Below are 12,783 nucleotides of genomic sequence, written 5' to 3' on the forward strand. Positions count from 1 at the left end.
CAATAGAGCACCTGTAGAAGATGACAATAGAATTTTCTACCAGCAAGGCTATACACCCATGGCTGAACGACTACGAGAATTGAGTGGGCAAACACAAGATTCTGGTGCATCCATCACATAGGTAAATAAGCTTAATGAAAATTGTTTCAAATTGAATACTTTACCAATAATCTAATTGATGTTGAGTTCCAACATAAAGTGACTATATTTTTTTTAAATAAGCAAGCAATGATAACAATGCACATGACATTGGAATGCAACCTGCTAATCGTGAAACATGACCTGCACATGAAGGTCCGGATGTGCATCCCAATAGTGGAGGTATTCATTTTCTATTCAAATTTATTTACGTAATTATTAATACAATTAAACATCTTAATTTGTAATTAGTGTAATAATTAATGTAACCTTTTTTGTTAATATTTTAGAGCATGTAGTTGGTGGTGACCAAGTGGAGCATGATCCAGGTACACAACATCAGGAAGGTGATGTTCCCCAATCAGGTAAAGAGGACCATTGTTATTCCTTTAAACAAATTTTATTGCAATTAGTGTTCAACATTAATGTAACCTTTAGTATTTCATCTCCAGAGGATCTAGAGGGTGTTCAACATGTTGAGGTTGAGGCTAGACAAAATGATGTGGCCCCATCAGGTAAAGAGTGCCACAATTATGTTCTCTAAATTAATGAAATATTTATAACAATAATACAAAATGTTTTGAATTTAATCCATTTATTTGTTATTGCAGAGGACCCCCCTTCGCTTCAGTGTCCTCGTCCTCAGTATAGGACTAGGCATACATCGAGATCACGAGTAGAGGATAGAACAACTGAAGAGGGGGGAAATGATGAAGAAAATGATGCTCCACTTATTCTTTTCATAGCTTCAAAGAAAAAACAAAAAAATAAATGATTGTAATCTACCTTATTTGATAGTGACTTATTTTTATGTGTTAATGAATGTAATTATGTGCTAATGAATGGTTATGAATGATACGTGTTAATTAATATTGATGAATGTTGCGTGTTAATTAATGTTAATCAATGTTATATGTTAATGAATGTTATGTGATATTAATGAATGAATGTTATATTTTATTAATGGTAGAAAGAATGAATGAATGTTAGATGTTAACATGAAATTTAGAGTGATGTTAGGGGGGTGGGAGGGGCCAAATGAACTTCCACCTTCACGTGGTTGGCCCTGTTAAGTAGAGAGTATTAAACTATTCTCGAAACTAGGTGAAGCTCAATAAGATAACACACTTTTCAATATTTCATTATGTTGCACAATTAATCTTATTGAATAATGTATATTGTATCTTAATTGCAGGGTCCAACAGAGCCAACATGAACAACAACACCACAAGTTGATGGGTATAATGAACTCCCATATTGTCTTGTATGTACACTAACAATATGAGTTGCTTCTAGTGTTGATATCCATGGCGGGACTGCAAAAGTTATGAATATGCCTCATCCCTGTAAGTTTTTTTATTAGTTGACATTTTCTTTAGCATTTTTAAATTTTCCTTATCATTTTAAGTCTAACCACTTTATTGTTCTAGCTTTTTACTATCTGCCAAACATTATTGATACAAGGACTTGCATTGCATCCATTTTTTTAATTAGGTATTATAAAGGGTAGGTTGTATTTGTAAATGTCTCTTTGAGTTCATCCAAATTTTATAAATGTTACCTCACATCTCGTTATTGATTCATATCTCTATGTTCTAAGAGGAGAACACCTATGTTTTTCTTTGCCAATCCTCTAAGAAAGTTTATGACTGCTAATAACTATATATTTTGATCATTTTATATTGTCTCAGACCCATGATAATAGTGATCTTTTTTGTCCTTATCAGTCTATTTGTTATAAGGCTATGGACTGTCCATGAAGAATTGTTTTAGCAATATTTAATTATTCATTGTGTTAGACTTTGAACTATTGATAAATTTCATGGTTGCAAATTGTCCTTAGACTGCTAATCCTATGTTGAAGCTACTCCTTTGAAGGAATTTGGATTGAAATTATAATCATGATCACTGTTCTACTACAATAAAACACCATGGCAAACTATTTGATGGCTATCAATACATTATTCATTCTTGTTATATCATATGACTATGAAGGATACCTCCATGATGGTGACTTTTGATCAATTATAATGCTATAAATTCCAATGTCCTCATTAATATCAAGATTCCTTTCTATGACTGTATTTTTTATTGTATTTACTTTGATGCCATTGTCTTGATGAATGGAAGACTGTGCTTTGCATCTTAAGTCACTGCTCCTCTCTTGGTTGTTTTGTATAGTGATCATGATAATGGTGTTTGCACCTGATCCTCTATACATTACCGATCTCCTAGTTTTGGAACCATTAGCCACTATAACTGTTGCTTTTATGCTTTTGATGTACCTGACCTTGGGACTATCCTTTAACTATTAAGTGTGGGACTTTGTTTTCATCGCTGACTGTCAAATGATCTAGGCAACATTGTGCTTGTGATACTGCCATGATTGGGCTCTAACCCTATCTTTTATAAAAAATGCCTTCATGATTGTATTCTACCTCCAATCTATGGCTTTTGTGCTACTCTACAATCTAGATGACCTTCTTTTTGGTGTTTTCTCACTCTCCAATGCACTTATTGTGACTCATAACACTGTATTTTGCTTGTGACTTCTAATGCTTGTGACAAATATACACTGTGCGATGATCTTCCTTTGTGTTTGGGTTTATACTATCATTTGTGCCATTGATTGCTATGAATGATCCTCATGCATGATCTTTTCATTAACACCGTGCTGATACTGGTACATTCACTGTTGCATGCTCTTAATCCAGTATGACTACCCTATAGCATAATTGAGACTGTTATAGCTATTTATCTCCTGTAATACTGTATCAATAGAATAGATGGATATAAAGTTCTTATCCTACTATAACTGTACATTGGACAGTGTTCTTTGACTCCATGGTTTCTCTCTGTGAGGATTAGTATGACTATATGTTGCTATTACTTGGTGATTCATATGGACTATTATTTAGGAATTCTCCTTATCACTGCTGTATGATTTGCATAGTTGCAATCTTATATTTGTCAACCAATCTTAGATTTTCCCTCGATGATCATGTATTTTCTTGCTATTTGTATTCCCAATAATTTGAGTCTTTCTCATACTATTTTTTATACGCTTTCTCATTGCCTAGACTAATGCATAAAGTTATATCATAAGCTAGATAGTCCCTCATTGTTGAAAATAAAACCTTTGAATAGTAGCATAATACTTTACCATCTTATAACAAGATGGCTCCCATGACATCCTTAGTAGAATTTGTGTAAGCTTCAATGAGCAACAAAGAATTAGGTAAGGTCAACATTGGAGCATTGTGATGTAGAGCATCCACCAATCTCAATCAATTAGGGAGATCTTTCTCCCAACTCACCTATTCAATAGAGAACAAACCCCAAGCCCTCACTAGCCTAATAGCCCATCAAGTTGCTTCAACACCCCAAAGACTCACTCCTACTCCCTAGTCCCATACAACCATTGACATACATCACATAGGGCATTGTCACCTTTCTCAAACCTATCTTGAGATCTTGCAACCCTTGAATCACACCAACTCACAAAATATTACTCCCTCAAGCCCTTCTCCAATTAGGACTCCTAATGGATTTTGGACACAGCTTCTAATGCCAAGTAGGCACACATCAACCCAAGGATACTCAAAGACATCCCCTCTATTTTGGCTTTGGTTTCATCCAATTTGATTTTGTTTTGAAAAAGATATTCCAATTTTTGTAAAGCATTGTCAAAACCCTTCCTAGGGTTAATAGTGACCATAAATAATGTAATGCATCATTTGTAGCCATAGGAAAACCACCAAAACTGGTGGGAACTTGTAAAATATTATGCCTTTTCATATTTTGGTTTTTGCAGGGGCTCATGAATAATTTTGGCACGTGCTAGTTGAATGCAAGGGACTGATTTCTGAGTCACAGTCTGAAACACAGTGATTTCATGGAGTTTGAAGTGGTGTGAATGCATTAATGGTTCTTGGGGAGTCTAGTGAAGGGAAAGAGGAATGTGTTAGGGCTCCCCTGATAAGGGAAAGGGTCACCAAGTTGAAGAACCAATAACTAAGCAAACCTTTGGCTGTCCTAAGTTAACAGTGACTATGACCGTCTTAGCAAAACCAGTGAGATAACAATTTCTTGTTTGCCAAATAGGGTGTGATGGGAAGTTTAGTGGTTGGAGTTTTGGGAAGCTTAGTATGTGGACCTTATAAAGTCCTAGAATATTTTTGGAGGCACTAAGGAGAGGGGAGGAAGGCCATGTTCATTATTGTACCAAGCCTACATGATTGGAACAAAAGGACAACGATGTTATCATGAGACTTCCTTTGTACTTTGGTTGGTTGGTTGATTTTATAATGTATATAATAACTACGTTATCTATATTAGAGACTAACTTAGTAAGCCATTTGCTAGACCATAGAGGTAGGGCCGATCCACTATAGAGAGTTCTAACTAATTACATTTACAAGTATTCTTTGTTCTTTGTAATGTTCCTAGTGTGCAACCTTTTCTTGCAAGTACTACTTATAACTAGGAGAAACATCATGAGACATGCCATGTTCGCTCTTCTCAAAATAAATGGAGTAAATAAAAGAGGACATTACAAGTTATATCTTCTCAAAATCAATGGAGTGTTAGATGTTCAAATATCTTTAGCTCCTCTGATGTAGAGAGGATGCTCAATCCTTCAAGGTTTGCTTATTCTTGGTGTCTCACTAAGCTATCTCTTGAACCATCATATGGCTCCTCTCTAACCCAACCTTCCAAAGGTTGTAGGGCTCACCCTTACTGACCTTCCCAAGGTCCTAGGACTAAGGTGATCACCCCTATACTTGTGAGTGTCCAACACTCCTTAATTGAGACTCTCCAACCCAACACCTACTCACACCTTTACCATGAGCCAACCCCCTCCAGTATAGGATCTCATTCACACATTCCCAACACACATAGGGTTTATTTGATTTTAGTTTCCAACCCTATCCCTTCATCTAGGTCTTTGGAGATTAATGATTCCAATCTTAAGGACCAATTTTCTCTTTTAGGCTACTAGCAGACCTAGTCCAATTAGCCCTACTGATGAGGTATTTTGCACTTATCTGCCAGAAGTCCTAAACACCCCTATGAACTCTTTGGCTTTTTAGACACCCTCAGAATTGGATATGGGTTTGGTCTCTAACCCACCAAACCCTTTTTAGGCCTAATTCCTGTTGATATGTGGGGACTGATCAGCAAAGTACTGTACACTCAGCACGTATCCTCGCCAAGGTCCGCGAAGCCCGTTGTGGGGGTTCGGGGGTGGCAGCCCCCGAGAAATTTTTTTTTTGCCATTTTTTTGTTGATGAAAACCGACATTGTAATAAAACCCTAAAAAGGATAACTTTGTTTGTTGCCCTAAAAACACATGTTATAAGCAGCTGGGATGCTTAAGGCATTGTAAGGTTGATGTACTATTTTTGTTGGATAATAAGAAAGATTGGATGACTGTGTATGGTGGACGTAACCCATTCTGGGTGAACCACGTTAAATCTCTATGTTATCTGTGTCTTGTTTTATTTCTTTATCTTTTGTATTTAAATCTGTATATAATTGTTAGTTCATATTTGCTTCGGATCTGCTTGAAACCCTAACAATTGGTATTAGAGCGAGGTTTTCTGTAAATTGGCAGGACTCTCAGATTTGAGTGGAAGCAATGGAGGATTCAAAATTCAAGGTCAAAAAGTTTAATGGCCAGAACTATCACTTATGGAAAATGCAGATGGAGGATTAGCTGTATCAAAAGGATTTGTGGCGACCATTTGAAGGAAAGACAAAGAAAGCGACCACAATGTCAGATGAAGAGTGGGACATTTTAGATAAAAAGGCATTGGGATCCATTCAATTATGCCTTGCACCGTCTGTAGCATTCAATATAACAGAAGCAAAAATGACTATAGAATTGATGGCGACATTGGCTAAGTTGTATGAGAAACCCTCGGCTTCGAATAAGGTATTTCTTATGAAGTGTTTGTTTAATTTGAAAATGAGTGAGGGAGGATCTATAGCGGAGCACTTTAATGAATTTAATACAATTACTAGTCAATTGTCTTCGGTAAAAATTACCTTTGCAGAAGAGGTTAGGGCTCTCTTGATTTTATGTTCTTTGCCAGAAAGCTGGAATAGCTTGGTTATAGTTGTAAGTAACTCTATCTCTAGTAAAAATACTTTGGTATTTGATGATATTGTTGGTGTTATCCTATTCAAGGAAATGCAAAGGAAAAGCACAGGTGAGACTCCAATATCATCGGGCAGTGTTTTGAATGTGGATAACAGAGGAAGATCAAAGGAAAGAGGAAAAGGCCCTATGAATGAAAAGTCATGAGGGAAGTCAAAGAAAGGACACTCTCAATCTAGAGGAAAGAAAGATTGCTGGTACCGCGGAAAGCCTGGTCATCTAAAGAAAGACTGTTGGTCTCGGAAAAATAAAGAAGGATACAAAAATGAAAATGACAGTAAGGAAGCTAATATTGTAAATAATACTTTACAAGATGCTTTAATCTTATGTTTGGATAATGTTAATGATTCCTGGGTAATAGATTCTGGGGCTTCATTTTATGCTACACCCCATAGAAAATATTTTCTAGATTATGTTCAAGGTGATTTTGGACAGGTATATTTGGGCGATGATGAGCCCTGTCAAATTGTTGGAAAAGGAAAGATAAAGATCAAGTTGCAGAATGGAAATGACTGGTTTCTACAGGAGGTAAGACATGTTCCTAATTTAAGAAGAAATTTAATTTCTGCAGGGCAACTAGGTAGTGAAGGTTGCATAGTTACCTTCTCAGACAGTATGTGGAAGGTCACTAAAGGATCATTAGTAGTAGCTAAAGGTGTGAAGGTAGGCACATTATATCTATGTACTGGTAACACTTACTCTACCCTAGCTGCTACAGATAAAGTTACTGCAGGGACAACAACAATAGATGTTGCAAGAACATATTTGATAATGTGGCACCATAGGCTTGGGCACATGAGTGAGAAAGGGATGAAAACCCTTCACTCCAAAAATCTATTGCCAGGACTAAAGAAGATTGATTTAGAGTTTTGTGAAAACTGTGTTTATGGTAAACATAAAAGAGTCAGATTTCTCAAGGTTGGGAAAGAGAAGAAGAGTGAGAAGTTAAAGCTTGTGCATTCAGATGTATGGGGACTAGCTCAGGTATCATCTCTTGGCGGCTCTTGTTATTATGTCATTTTTATTGATGACTCAACCGGAAAAACATGTGTATATTTCCTAAAACAAAAATTAGATGTTTTTGAAACTTTTAAGAAATGGAAAGCTTTGGTTGAGAATGAGACAGGAAAAAAGTTGAAGTGTCTCAGATCACATAATGGAGGTGAGTATTGCAGAAAAGAATTTGAATATTATTGCTCCTTAAATGGGATTAGAAAGTAGAAGATAGTTCCAAGAACTCCACAGGAAAATGGTGTGTCAGAGAGAATGAATATAACTATCTTGGAACACGCGAGGAGCATGAAATTGCATGTTGGATTGCCCTTACATTTTTGGGCAGATGTTGTACATACTGCTGTCTATTTGATAAATAGAGGACCTTCAACCCCTTTGGATGGTGGTATTCTAGAGGAGGCATGGACTGGTAAAAAAGTAAATTATTCTTTTTTGAAAACCTTTGGTTGTGAAACTTTTGTCCATATTGATAAAGAAAACAGAACCAAGCTTGATGCTAAATCTCAGAAATGTACCTTCATTGGATATGGAATAGATGAATATGGCTATCGGTTATGGGATTTTGAAAATAAGAAAATAATTAGAAGTAGAGATGTTATATTCAATGAGAAGGTTATGTATAAAGAACAGATGCAGGAAAAGAATCATGAATAGGACAAACAAGAATATGTGGTGTTGGATGAGATTCCTAAAAATGAAATGCCATAGGTACCTAATACTCAGCAACAACAGATTGTCCCACAAACTCTTGCAAGTGTTAGACATTCTATGAGGTCAAGTAGACCCCCTGAAAGATTTTCTCCTTCTTTGTATTCTATTTTATTAACTGATTCTGGTGAACCAGAAGAATATGAAGAGGCAATGCAGGTGGATGCCAAACAACAGTGGGAGCTAGGCATGAAAGAGGAGATGGACTCCTTGATGAAAAATAAGACTTGGGACTTAGTCCCTTTACCTGTAGAAAAAAGAGCCTTGCCCAACAAATGGGTTTATCGGCTAAAGGAGGAGGAAGGAGGTCAGAAAAGATATACGACCAGACTTGTGGTAAAAGGTTTTGCATAGAAAAAGGGTATAGATTATGATGAAATATTTTCTCTAGTTGTAAAAATGACTTCAATTAGAACTATACTTAGTCTTGTGGCTGCAGATGATTTACATCTTGAACAATTAGATGTCAAAACAGCTTTTCTACATGGATATTTGGAGGAGAAAATTTACATGCTGCAACCATAGGGATATGAGGTGAAAGGTAAGGAGAACTTGGTGTGCAGGTTGAAGAAAATTTTGTATGGCCTAAAGCAAGCACCTCGACAATGGTATTTAAAATTTAATAGTTTCATGGCTGAACATGGTTATCATAGATGTCATTCTGATCATTGTGTATATTTTAAGAGATTGGATAATGGCAGTTATATTATCTTGTTGCTTTATGTTGATGACATGCTTGTTGCTGGGTCTAACATGCAACATATAAATGATCTTAAACAGAAATTAGCTAGGTCATTTGCTATGAAGGATTTGGGTGTAGCTAAGAAAATTATTGGTATGAGGATTACACGGGATAGGAAAAATAGAACCTTGAATTTGTCCCAAAGCGAATATATAAAGAAGGTGTCGAAAAGATTTAACATGTAGGATGCAAAAGCAGTTAGTACACCTTTGGCTAGTCATTTCAAATTGAGTAAGGAGATGTGCCCAAAGACACAGGAAGAGGTAAACAAAATGTCTAACATCCTGTATTCATCAGCTGTTGGCAGTCTGATGTATGCAATGGTTTGCACATGGCCAGATATTGCACATGCAGTGGGAGTTGTGAGCAGGTTTATGAGTAATCCGGGTATGGAACATTGGAATGCTGTGAAATGGATTCTTCGATATTTGAAAGGAACTACTACAAAGGCATTATGTTTCAAAGGATCTAATGCTACTCTAAGTGGATTCGTTGACTCTGATCTAGCAAGTGATATTGATTCATGAAGGAGTACTACAGGGTATGTTTTTACTATAGGGGGAACTGCAGTCAGTTGGATTTCTAGGCTACAAAAGGTTGTTGCACTTTCAACCACTGAAGTTGAGTATGTTGCTGCTACAAAAGTCAGCAAGGAGATGATTTGGTTACAATGTTTTCTGGAGGAATTGGGTCAGACATAGGAGGATCAACCATTGTATATCGATAGCTAGAGTGCCATTCATCTTGCAAAGAACTCTGCTTTTCATTCAAGGACAAAGAACATTCAACTCAGGTACCATTTCATCCGGACTATTTTGGAGGAGGGTCAGTCGTGGCTTGAGAAGATTCACACAAGTGAGAATATTGCTGATATGTTCACGAAGGCAGTTCCACATGAGAAGCTGATTTCTTTATCAGTTTTTGTTGGTCTTCTTGATTGATAAGTGTGGAATTTATACCTGTCAAGTCCAAGTGTTTTATCCAGTGGATGCTGCAAATACAGTGGCGTTGTCTTGTATCAGTTTCCAAGTGGGAGATTGTTTGGTGTGGAGCCTGATCAATCTCCAAGTAGGTGATTGTTGATATGTGGTGACTGATCAGCAAAGTATTGTACACTCATCACTTTTTTTTTGTCATTTTTGTTGTTGATGAAACCCGACATTGTAATAAAACCCTAAAAAGGTTGACTTTGTTTGTTGCCCTGAAAACGCATGTTATAAGCGGCTGGGATGCTTAAGGCATTGTAAGGTTGATGTACTATTTTTGCTAGATAATAAGAAAGATTGGACGACTGTGTATTGTGGACGTAACCCATTCTGGGTGAACCACGTTAATCTCTATGTTATCTGTGTCCTATTTTATTTTGTTATCTTTTGTATTTAAATTTGCATATAATTGTTAGTTCATATTTGCTTCGAATCTGCTTGAAACCCTAACAATTCCCTCCTTTTAAGCCTACAAAATAGGGTTTTGCTCAAATGTCTTCACCAGTCCAATTGGCTAAGGAATCTGATGATTATCTCAGGTCTGTACACCCATGAGGATTTCCAATCCAACCTAGTCTCAAATCCATCCAACGAATTTACCCATCTAGGGCATGTTGTCCATGATCCCCATTGCTTGCCAACTCAACGTGCCAAGCCTAGGGTATGGTGGCAAATCTGGAGACTAGCCTTCCTTGTCTTAAAAACAAAATGAAAACATATTATACAAGGCCTCCTAGTATTCCACAAGGTTTTAGTATGAGGTTCCACCATGGAATTCTAGGATTGAGCCATAAAGTCTTCAAAACCCTTGTTTTAAGGTCTTTAGGACCCACCTACAACAAAAATGTCAAAATTTGCAAACTATGAAACTTCAAAGCCTCAAATCACCATGAAATGAAAGGTATGTCTTTTTTCTAACAAATCATGCCTAGGCCTAGGCTTGGTAGTCTGTACAGACTATACAATGCCAATGAAACTCAACTACTACTCGCTGGAAACATAATTTTTGAAAGGCTAATCTTTCTTTTTCTCATTCAACTCAACAACCAACATTCTCATCAATTGTCCCAAGTATTACATCGGCCTTGAGTTGGTTAAAAATTTATTTAACTGAACCAACTAGCCATTGGTGTTTGGAAAATGCAAAAGTTGCAAAGTTGCTATGAGCAACTTTTTGCAACTTTTTACAACTTTTACATAGTTGAGAAACTTTGGCCCAAATCAATCCCAGGTCACTTCTAAAGGTTCAAATGACCTTAAAAAATACTAAACAACATCAACCAACCTATTCTAACATAAAACCAACTTTTCCTACCATGTACTCTTCTTGGCACCCTTAAGAGTCCATAGGCCAACATTGGCCAAACAATAACTCCTAGGGTCCTTACATCATTTGAGCACTTATTCAAAATCCTTTTGACCTTATTACAAACCAAAATAACATGATTCCAAACTCCTATAACCTACACAACAAAATTTCTCAAGTGCTCCTGCACCATCCTCCAAAGTAGCATTCTCTGTAGGTGGGTTTCTTTAGTGGGCTGAGTATTTTATGATTATCTTGTCCCTGAATTTCTTCTCTCATATGTCAATGATGGCATTTTGAATCAATATAAGTTTCTCCTCATCATCCAAGGGTAGTAGATCAATTAAGGATACAATATTTTAGCTAGGTACCTTTTTGGGGCAAGACACATGGAAAACATTGTGAAGCTAACTACTTGTGGGAAACTTTAACTCATAAGCCATTTCATGAACCCTTTGAAATTTTTTATATGGTCCATAAAATAAGATTTGATATTTTCAAATCCACTTCACTTTACAGTAGTTTTCTTATGAGGTTATAGGAGTTGAAAAATCATATCTCCCACATTTAATGATCTCTTGGTATGGTGTTGATCTACGTACAACTTTTGTTGAATGACTTTTAAGTGACCTCAAAATGCCTTGGTAATCTTTCACCAAATCATTGTTGTTGATACCCTTTTGTTATTAAAATTAGTAGATGATTTCCTTCATTTATTTTCATGCATTGCTTTGTAAACAATTTAAATATTTTTCACCTAATTCTTGATGGTAATTCTCATGCCTACATATTGCGAAAGTCACTATTCATTGAATACTCATGATTGTTATTCTGAAATTCAGTGTTTATTTAATAGTTATTTAGTATGGCATTTCACTTCTAATTTACTATTGATGTTCTATTGTGTTTTATAACTTAAAACTTAACAATCACTAAAAGGTTTGTATTGTAGTAGGTTCTAGGTTAATATTTAAATTTTTTAATTTATTATTGATGTGTTATTGTGCTTTATGAGTTAAAATTTACAACCAACAAAAGCTTTGTATTTTATTAGGTCTTAGGTTGATAAATGTAGCTTTAAATGCAACTATTGTGTCTTAACATATAACATTGTGTGTATGTGCTTGAACGTATCCAATTTGTGTGTGCTTGCATTGTTAGGAGTGTTTAACCTTAGAATTTATTTTCAATTAAAAAAGCATAGGATTCTTTGTCTCGTGTTGAAAGAACATTTCAACCTTTTATCTAGGCAAACCCAAAAAGACTCATTTTCAAGTTTTTAAAAAGTTTATATAGCTTGACATGCGATCCATAGAATGACATTGTAAATTGCAAGTACATGTTGTTCATAGAAGGTTACTTTTTTATTGTTCAGGAGCTTCCCTTTCTAATTGGAAGAGCAGTGAACATTAACACCATTGGCTATTCCCCACAAATTCATGTTCATCAATTGTATTTAGTTTTTTATTTTCTAGGTGTGGAAGTTGAGTTCAAAATATTTTTCTAATGGAATTTTCATTCCTAGACCATAGAAAATAAGGCTCTTCCACAAAAATCAAAATTTCCTAAAAATTTAACACTTTGGAAGATTATTTGAAAGATGCCTTTACAAAATTTGTAGCTCAAAAACAAATATTGAATGTAGATAAAAATAATACCCATGATTTTTTGATATTGCTCATGTGCCCTATCCTTCATTTGAATGCCCTAGCTATGACTCATTAAC

This window comes from Cryptomeria japonica, chromosome 10, assembly GCF_030272615.1.
Source record: "Cryptomeria japonica chromosome 10, Sugi_1.0, whole genome shotgun sequence".
Classification (NCBI taxonomy): domain Eukaryota; kingdom Viridiplantae; phylum Streptophyta; class Pinopsida; order Cupressales; family Cupressaceae; genus Cryptomeria; species Cryptomeria japonica.